Genomic DNA, 9,472 nt, shown 5'->3' on the forward strand with positions numbered 1-9,472 from the left:
AAATTGTCGAAATCAGACCATAACTTTCAAGGCCCCGGAGATCGAATTTGAAGAACTCAGTGCCTTATGGTATTATCGGTAAATCTCTCAGATATCTTAATTTAATTCAGAAGAAATCCTTTTCTTCTAATAGTGTGTCTCTGTATCAGAAATGGTTAAAATCAGGTCATAACTTTCCCTAGCTCTGATATACCTAATTATAGGTTTTTATGGTGATGAAAATGAGTTTAATCGGCCTATTTACCATATATGATGATTTTCGTTTTTCTATTGGACTTTATACCGAATATATGGGTCAAATTGTTTGTTGTATGTATGTGATTGGCGTTGCAACCGTTTAGCCGGTTATAGCCGAATCGACGATAGTGCGCCACTCTCTCTCTCCTTCGCAGTTCGGCGCCAGTTGGAGATCCCAAGTTTAACCAGGTCGCTCTCCAACTGGTCCCTCCAACGGAGTGGAGGCCTTCCCCTTCCTCGGCTTCCTCCGGCGGGTACTGCATCGAACACTTTCAGTGCTGGAGTGTTTTCGTCCATTCGGACAACATGACCTAGCCAGCGTAGCCGCTGTCTTTATATTCGCTGAACTATGTCAATGTCGTCGTATAACTCGTACAGCTCATCGTTCCATCGTCTGCGGTATTCGCCGTTGCCAATGTTCTGAGGACCATAAATCTTGCGCAAAATTTTCCTCTCGAAAACTCCTAGTGTCGTCTCATCTGATGTTGACATAGTCCAAGCTTCTGCACCGTAGAGCAGGACGGGAATGATAAGCGACTTGTAGAGCTTGATTTTGGTTCGTCGAGAGAGGACTTTACTGTTCAATTGCCTACTCAGTCCAAAGTAGCACCTGTTGGCAAGAGTTATTCTGCGCTGGATTTCGAGGCTGACATTGTTCGTGTTGTTGATGCTGGTTCCCAGGTATACGAAATTATCTACGACCTCGAAGTTATGACTGTCAACAGTGACGTGGGAGCCAAGACGCGAATGCGCCGACTGTTTGTTTGATGACAGGAGATATTTCGTCTTGTCCTCATTCACCTCCAGACCCATTCGCTTCGCCTCCTTATCCATGCGGGAAAAAGCAGAACAAACGGCGCGGTTGTTGCTTCCGATGATATCAATTGTATGTATGTTATCTTAATAAAAATATAGCAATAAATTGCGAGAGTATAAAATGTTCGGTTGCACCCGAACTTAGCCTTTTCTTACTTGTTTTAGTTTTTTTTTTGTTATGTTTTGTTGTATTTTATGATAGTTTTGACTTTTGCTTTGTTAAGCTTTGTGTGGTTTTGTTGTTGTAGGTTTTTTATTTTTTGTTGTATTTTTTATTGTTTTAAATTTGGTTAGGTTTTTTTTTTCGTAATTTTTTTTGCTTCTTTGTATTCTTGTTGTTTTTTATTTGTAATTTGATGCGCCGTTCAGCAGTGTTCACCAACAACAAACACGTTTAGCTTGGAAATTACAGAAATCTTTATTTTCTTTATTATTATTGTTGTTGTTGTTAATGTTTGCCATTAGACGAAACAGCTACAAAGCAGTAACTGTCTATTGGTCCATTTGTTCATCCGTCCGTCCGTCAATGATATTGACTTTGGTGTTTGAGTCGAACTCTTTTGGCTTTTGACTTTTGACTTCGTTGCAACAACTGTGACAACGGCAGCGACAGAGTGGCGTGAATGCTACGATTTCATGGAAGTCATTTAAAAAGGCGAACACGCTACCAAACAAATGTGATTAACCAGCGCTACCACATAAATAGTGGCAGTATGCACATGCATGTAACTAGAAGACAGTCTCGAACACACACATACACACACAGAGAGAAAGATAAGCAAAATGAATGCAGCACCTTTAATTCGCACGACAAACAAATGTTGCAAGCACATACACGCAGAAATAAAAGAGTTTATTAACAGATATGCAATGCATAATTCGCACAATATCGCTAAAACATCAACAACACGAACCAGTATGCCAACTTACATAGTTGCCGCTCATGCCACACGTAGCACACATGCATCCGCATATACATATAAACATGTTGCAACCCGAAGCGAATTAAATTCCTCAATCCTGTAATGAATTTATTTTTAGACTAAATCGCACTCACACACAAACACAGGCGAGCGCATGCGCTCACATAAAGTCATGCAAATAAAAAGTTATTATAAATAAAAGCCTATGGTCCAACTGACTGACTGTGCAAAACGTACGTGCAACCAACGAGCCAACAAATCGTCCGGTCAACCGGTCGCAGGCACACAACAAATACAAACACACACACATACGCGCATGTAAAATATATAGTATATATAGCATCATCTACTAGTTTTAGTGTTGGTCGAACGCATGTCGTCGGTGTTGATGGGTTCAGTGCTGGCGCTGGTGGAGTTCTTGCCGCCGTTGCCACCGCCACCGCTGATATTCAGTTGCTAAGCTTTTCAACTGCACACAGAAAATATCGTTGCTGCGACGCTTTACAATCTTTTATTTGCGCGCTGACATGAAATCTGTTATCGGCTATAGTGTTTTGCGTTCACATACAGTGATAGAGAGAAAAAATCGGGTACCTAAATGGGAAAACCTCCAATTATTTTTTTTTGCTATAAAAAATCTTGTAATAAAATCCATTAGCTTTTCGGAGGTGGCTTAAGGCAGTAGTCTGCTTTACAGGTTTCAAAAAATCGATTTTTTTGTTTTGTTTTAAATCTCTTCTAAAACTATCCAAGAATATGTCTTTAAAATTCCAGCGGCCAATTCGGCATATTTTCGAAGTTAGAGCAGTTTTAGTGGCCGAGCGTCGAGCAGGTGAGAATGCTCAGGCAGACCTTTAAAGCGCGTTTTCTCGAGTTTTCATATTCACAAGTGTTAGAAAACGTTGGTGGCGATAGCAAAAAGAATATATGTCCGATCGAAAAAACCAAAGTGATCTAGCTTCAGTATTAAATTATCTTCTATTTGAACTAAAAAAATTGAACAAAAGTATTATTTAAACTACTTGTTTTGCAGTGAATTTTTATTTTTCAAACTTCGAAAAAATTTGGAATTTTATAACTTCTGCGGTATTTTTTTAGTTCATAAAGAAAATAAACTTATAAAAATTAATAAAAAATTTGGTTCGACTGTTTCAGATGCATCGCACGGCCTCCATCACCGGCACCGATTTACAAGTGCAGACTACAGGCGCTCCAGAAAAATACTTACAACTTTGAAAAAATTTCAATATTTTTTAAATATAGTAAACTATCGTCTTAAAATTCCGTTTACCGCAATAATTTCCTTCTCTTTCAAAAAAAAAAATTGCTAAAAAACGCTTTTTTTCGGCTTCTAAAGCAGACAACTGCCTTAAAAATATGATCGATAGAACATTTCATTTATCCAATGAATTTCAGCAATTTCATTTTAAAATTTTTAATCTAAATTTAACACTTCGTATACTACTTCGCGCATATTTTATAATATTTTTTCCCCCATTTTTGCTTTTTTGACAGGTGGCAACTCTATTAAATAGTTCAAAATTTTAATTAAAAAACTCTATAGAATGTTTTCTAACGTTTGGCATCATTTTGTAACAATTTGAACTTTTTACTTTTCGGTTTGGGTGGCAACTCTGGTTCATAAAATTCGTTGGTCGTTTAAAAACGAACTCCGATTGAACGAACATTTAATTTGTCGGTTAAAGTTAACTAAGAGAAGCTCGCGGAAACTGCGGAGTTTCACTTTTTTCGATAAATGGTAACTCTATTCTAAAAATGTGTCTAAATTGACTACATTCCGAATACTATCCTAAGCTAGCGCGTTTGTTCTATAAAAATTTTTCCAATTTTGTTTTTTCGACGGGTGGCAACTCTATAAAATATGTCGAAATTTAAGTTTTCTAAAATTTTCTAAAATCTTTTTGGCGCCATTTTGTAAACATTTTTATTTTTATTTTTATTATGGGTGGCAAATCTAGTATTGAAAGTGTGTCGGATAATATCCCTCATCATTCCCATCCTGCTTTATGGTGCAGTAGCCTGGACGATGTCAACATCCGATGAGACGGCACCAGGAGTTTTCGAGAGAGATTTTGCGGAAGATTTACGGTCACTTAAACATTGGCAACGACGAATACCACAGACGATGGAACGATGAACTTTATGAGTTATTCGACGACATCGAAATAGTTCAGCGAATAAAAAGACAGCTGACCCGCTGGTGGTAGCCGGGGAAGAGGAAAGCCTCCCTCCGTTGAAAAGACCAGGTGGAGAAGGACCTGCAAGCACTTGGGACTTCCAATTGGCGCCAAACTGCCAAAAGAAGGAACGAATGGGACACTTTTATAAACTTGGCTAGAACTGCGTGAGTGATTCCTACGCCAGTTAAGAAGAAGTAGAGATCTGAGAGGAGGAGAAGCTCGATCCAATACTAAGATAAAATCTATAAACTTAATTTTCGTTTTCATTAGCTGTAAGGCATCTCTATCGTTCGTCAAAAATTTCTTTTAATTTAACTTATCGCGTCTCTTGTAGGATATTACTCCTAATTCTCTCGAACCAAAATCTTTCCTGAATATACTTCATTGCTTTATGTATTTATTGTATCATTGCTTTTGTGCTAAACTGAAATCTGTCTCTGAAAAGTGTATTTTAAGAAGCCTAGACATGATTTTGGATTTTGATTCGCTCTAAGGATAAAAGAGCTGCCAAGTTCTCAGTGAAAGCTATCTAAATATGAAAACATATTCTTTTACGATATTATTACGGTTAAAGAAGTGGAAGAGAATTACAGGAACACTTGAGAGAAGTACAGGAAACCAAGAATACCGCGCCTTGTTCCTAAAGCAAAGAAAAGCAATGGTTCAACAAAAGTCTCGTCATCATTTAACACTCCCTTATCTTAATATATAAAATGTATCAATGCAACTCAGATTTAGCGCCATCTGTTTATTATTCCTCATAAATGTAGAGTGAAAAGATAGTTTAGTTTCGAGTTAGGGATTTTTGATATGGAGAGGCTGAGATTTTAATTAAGAGGCTTTTATTATGAAAAGATATTATTCTGCGAACAAACCACAAACTCACTGTCCATTCACTTCGTCACGCCACAGGCGTTAGCCTCGTTTAGACACGCTTTACTAAATACAAGCGAGTAACTGCGGTCCCACTAAGCTTTCGGACATATCTCTTAACTCCTCCAAGTCATAAGTAGGTAAGGTGCTGTGCAAAATAGGCAAAGCGGCAGCCGTATCCCATCGTGCGAATCGCCTCCGCTCCGCTCACACCTACCAACATTTGTAATATATTAATCGGTAAAAAATATATAAAAAATGTAAATAAAGGACGGAGAGTAAAGGACCCTCTGTTGTGGATTTACGCATTTACGGGCGATGCGTACAAATTTAAAAGATTAGCCAGTGGCTAAATTCTGTCCGCGCTTGCAAACCCATACGATCTTCTTCACACATATACAACTACATTTAGAGTCATACGAAAGGTCGCACAGGCTCATCAGACCCACAGACAGCCGGACAGTCTTTACCAGACCCACTAATAAAGTACGTAACGAATTAAATAGGACAATAAACATGGAATGCGCGCAAGCAATATTCCACGCAGCATCACTTGAAAATTGCTAAGTGTCTGTCAATTTCGAAATGAGCCACAAAAAAGAAAAGAGGCTGGACAAAAAAGCCAAGGACCCTACCGGGGTCAAATACTTTTTTTCAGCGCAAGGGCGGGTAGGACGCTGCACATATGAAATGAAATTGTTCAGATGACACAAATCCGATTGCTGCTTTGTGTGCGCGCGGTGTGAGGAGCTGCAGTGGTGCCTTCTGTGGGCAGCGCGTATTTTGATGGACACTTTAGAGTTAAAAGGATGTGCCAGGAATACGTACAAGTGAATGCGCCTTCGTCTACCTATATAGCTAAATGTATTGTCATTTTTAATTGCTTTATTTTGCCAATTATTTCTATGCATCTTCATTCTTTAATCGCTGTTTGTTCACTATTAAGTGCTTGCTATGGTGTGATTTTATGTTGAGTATCCAGTGCGCAATTCTACCATTTTATGTAGTATTCGATATAGATTCGCTTTTACTTGAGAAGATATCGTTAGAACCCTATGTCAGGCATCCTCGTTAAGATTGATAAGTATTGTAATAGACTTTGAGTTGAAATTCTCTTCCTTACTACTTTCGTCTGAAGTGAGGTTCTCAGTGTTCTTCAAAGGTACCAACTTTTCGATAGTAGTTTTTTGAAGTAAGATTGGTCTTTTGCTTTAAAAGAGATCTCTAATCGGGTGTTTGTTTCCGAAGAACAGTCTTTTGATATTTAAAAAGGTCGTAGCGGATCCAAATCCACTGAATATGGTGGATGTATAAGCAATTTCTTTACAGAGAACATTATTTTGAGGTTTAAAAACAGAAAAAAGTTGTTAGGAACTAGATCTCTGGAAAACGTAGATGCATAAGCCATTCTCAGCCACATTCATGAAAATTCAGAATCGTTTTCATTAATTGATGAAACAATGAATCCGTCGCTTGTGAATTCGAGTAGCATCCACTTTGCTCAGATCCAAATCCACTGAATATGGTGGATGTATAAGCAATTTCTTTACAGAGAACATTATTTTGAGGTTTAAAAACAGAAAAAAGTTGTTAGGAACTAGATCTCTGGAAAACGTAGATGCATAAGCTATTCTCAGCCACATTCATGAAAATTTAGAATCGTTTTCATTAATTGATGAAACAATGAATCCGTCGCTTGTGAATTCGAGTAGCATCCACTTTGCTCAGAACTTTAGTACAGCCATATTTTTATAAAAGATAAGTCTAACACGTCACTTTGTCTACATCGCATAGAAACTATACGAACCTTCTTAACTGTTAGTATATAAAAATACGATAGGTTTGCATACTTACTTCTTGAGCAATTATTATTTCAAAATTGTCGTGGTCTCTTTTATGAAATGATGTACGCACGGTTTTGTCCACATGTGATTTGGGAGATATCGAGGTCTTTAGCTATTCCAAATAATTCAGTTCAGTGAAAAGTAAATTAAAATTTTATTTAATAATTCTTAATAAATAAACAATAATTTGTACAATATTTTTCAATATAAAAAAATATTAAAATTATTTGAGATTTTTTGGAATTACAAAAGAATATTTTAAGCATTCATTAAAAAACAAGTAAGGAAGGGCTAAGTTCGGGTGTAACCGAACATTTTATACTCTCGCAATTTATTTATTTAACTTTATTTATATATTATAATACACAATTTGACCCACATATTCGTCATATATATTGTATAAACTCCATTGAAAATTGGAAACCATAATATTAGGTTAGAAGCACCGAGGTCCGCGTGTTCGATATATGGGGCCTTAAAAACCTATGGTCTGATTTCGGAGATTTTTAGTATGGGGCTGCCACACTATAAACATAGTATTTGTGCAAAGTTCTGCACCGAAATCTTCACTAGTGCTTACTTTATATTTTGTAATGTAAAAGATTCAGATCGTCTTCAATGTTCTGGTATATAGGAACTTCGTGGTTGTGAAGCGATTTGGCCTATTTTCACAACATATCATTGGGATGTAAGGAAACTATTACAAACCAAGTTTCATTGAAATCGGTCGAGTACTTCCTGTGATATGGTTTTTGACCCATAAGTGGGCGACGCCACGCCCATTTTCCATTTTGTAAAAAAAAATCTGAGTGCAGCTTTCATCTGCCATTTCTTATGTGAAATTTAGTGTTTCTGACGTTTTTCGTTAGTGAGTTAACCCACTTTTAGTAATTTTTAACCTAACCTTTGTATGGGAGGTGGGCGTGGTTATGATCCGATTTCTTTAATTTTTGGACTGTATTAAGAAGTGGCTAAAAAAAGGACTGCAGAAAGTTTGGTTCATATAGCTCTATTGGTTTCCGAGATATGTACAAAAAACCTATTTGGGGGCGGGGCCACGCCCACCTCCCTAAAAAAATTACATCCAAATATGGCCCTTCATAGTGCGATCCTTCATACCAAATTTTATTTCCATAGCTTTATTTATGGCTTAGTTATGGGACTTTATGTGTTTTAAACGAGTTAGATATATATACCAAAGTGATCAGGGTGAAGAGTGGAGTTCAAATCCGAATGTCTGTCTGTCCGTCCGTCTGTGCAAGCTGTAACTTGAGTAAAAATTAAGATATCTTGATGAAACTTGGCACACTTATTTCTTTGCACCATAGGAAGGTTGCTTTCGAAAATGAGCATCGGACCACAGCCACGCCCACAAAATGGCGAAAACCGAAAACACATAAAGTGCCATAACTAAGCCATAAGTAAAGCCATGGAAATAAAATTTGGTATGAAGGATCCCACTATGAAGGGACATATTTGGATGTATTTTTTGGGGAAGTGGGCGTGGCCCCGCCCCCAAATTAGTTTTTTGTATATATCTCGCAAATAGATATAAAAAACCAAACTTTCTGCAGTCGTTTTTTTTAGCCACTTCCTTATACAGTCCAAAAATGAAAGAAATCGAATCATAACCACGCCCACCATACATAAGTTAGGTTGAAAATTACTAAAAGTGGGTTAACTCACTAACGAAAAACGTCAGAAACACTAAATTTCATATAAGAAATGGAAGATGAAAGCTGCACTCAGATTTTTTTAGAAAATGGAAAATGGGCGTGGCGTCGCCCACTTATGGGTCAAAAACCATATCTCAGGAACTACTCGACCGATTTCAATGAAACTTGGTTTGTAATAGTTTCCCTACATCCCAATGATATGTTGTGAAAATAGGACAAATCGCTTCACAACCGCGCCTACTTCCTATATACCAGAACTTTGAAGACTATCGGAATCGCCTACTTTACAATATATAAAGTAAGCACTAGTGAAGATATCGGTGCAGAGCTTTGTACAAATACTACGTTTATAGTGTGGCAGCCCTATTCTAAAAATCGCCGAAATCGGACCATAGGTTTTTAAGGCCCCATATATCGAACACGAGGACCTCGATGCTTCTAACCAATATTATGGTTTCCAACTTTCAATGGACTTTATACAATATATATGACGAATAGGGTCAAATTGTATATTATATAATATAAATAAAGTTAAATAAATAAATTGCGAGAGTATAAAATGTTCGGTTACACCCGAACTTAGTCCTTCCTTACTTGTAATATATAAATTTTAACTTAAAAATTGTTATTAAAAGATTTTTGAAGTCCAAAAGTCCAAAAAAAATATTTTTTTCTCTCTTTTATTTTCTTGTATAATTTACAATATATTTTTATTTACATGAAAATAAATACAAAGGAATTATTTTTTTTATAAATTAATTAAGTATTTATTGTTAAAATATATTTTATTTTTATATTAATACTTTAATAAAATATTATATTTTCAAAAAATAAATATTTATTAGAAAAAATTAAAATTAGGTTTGCTTCAAAAGTATATGAAAATATTATATCAATAAAAT

The sequence above is a fragment of the Zeugodacus cucurbitae genome, chromosome 6 (genome assembly GCF_028554725.1).
Source record: "Zeugodacus cucurbitae isolate PBARC_wt_2022May chromosome 6, idZeuCucr1.2, whole genome shotgun sequence".
Taxonomy (NCBI): Eukaryota; Metazoa; Arthropoda; class Insecta; order Diptera; family Tephritidae; genus Zeugodacus; species Zeugodacus cucurbitae.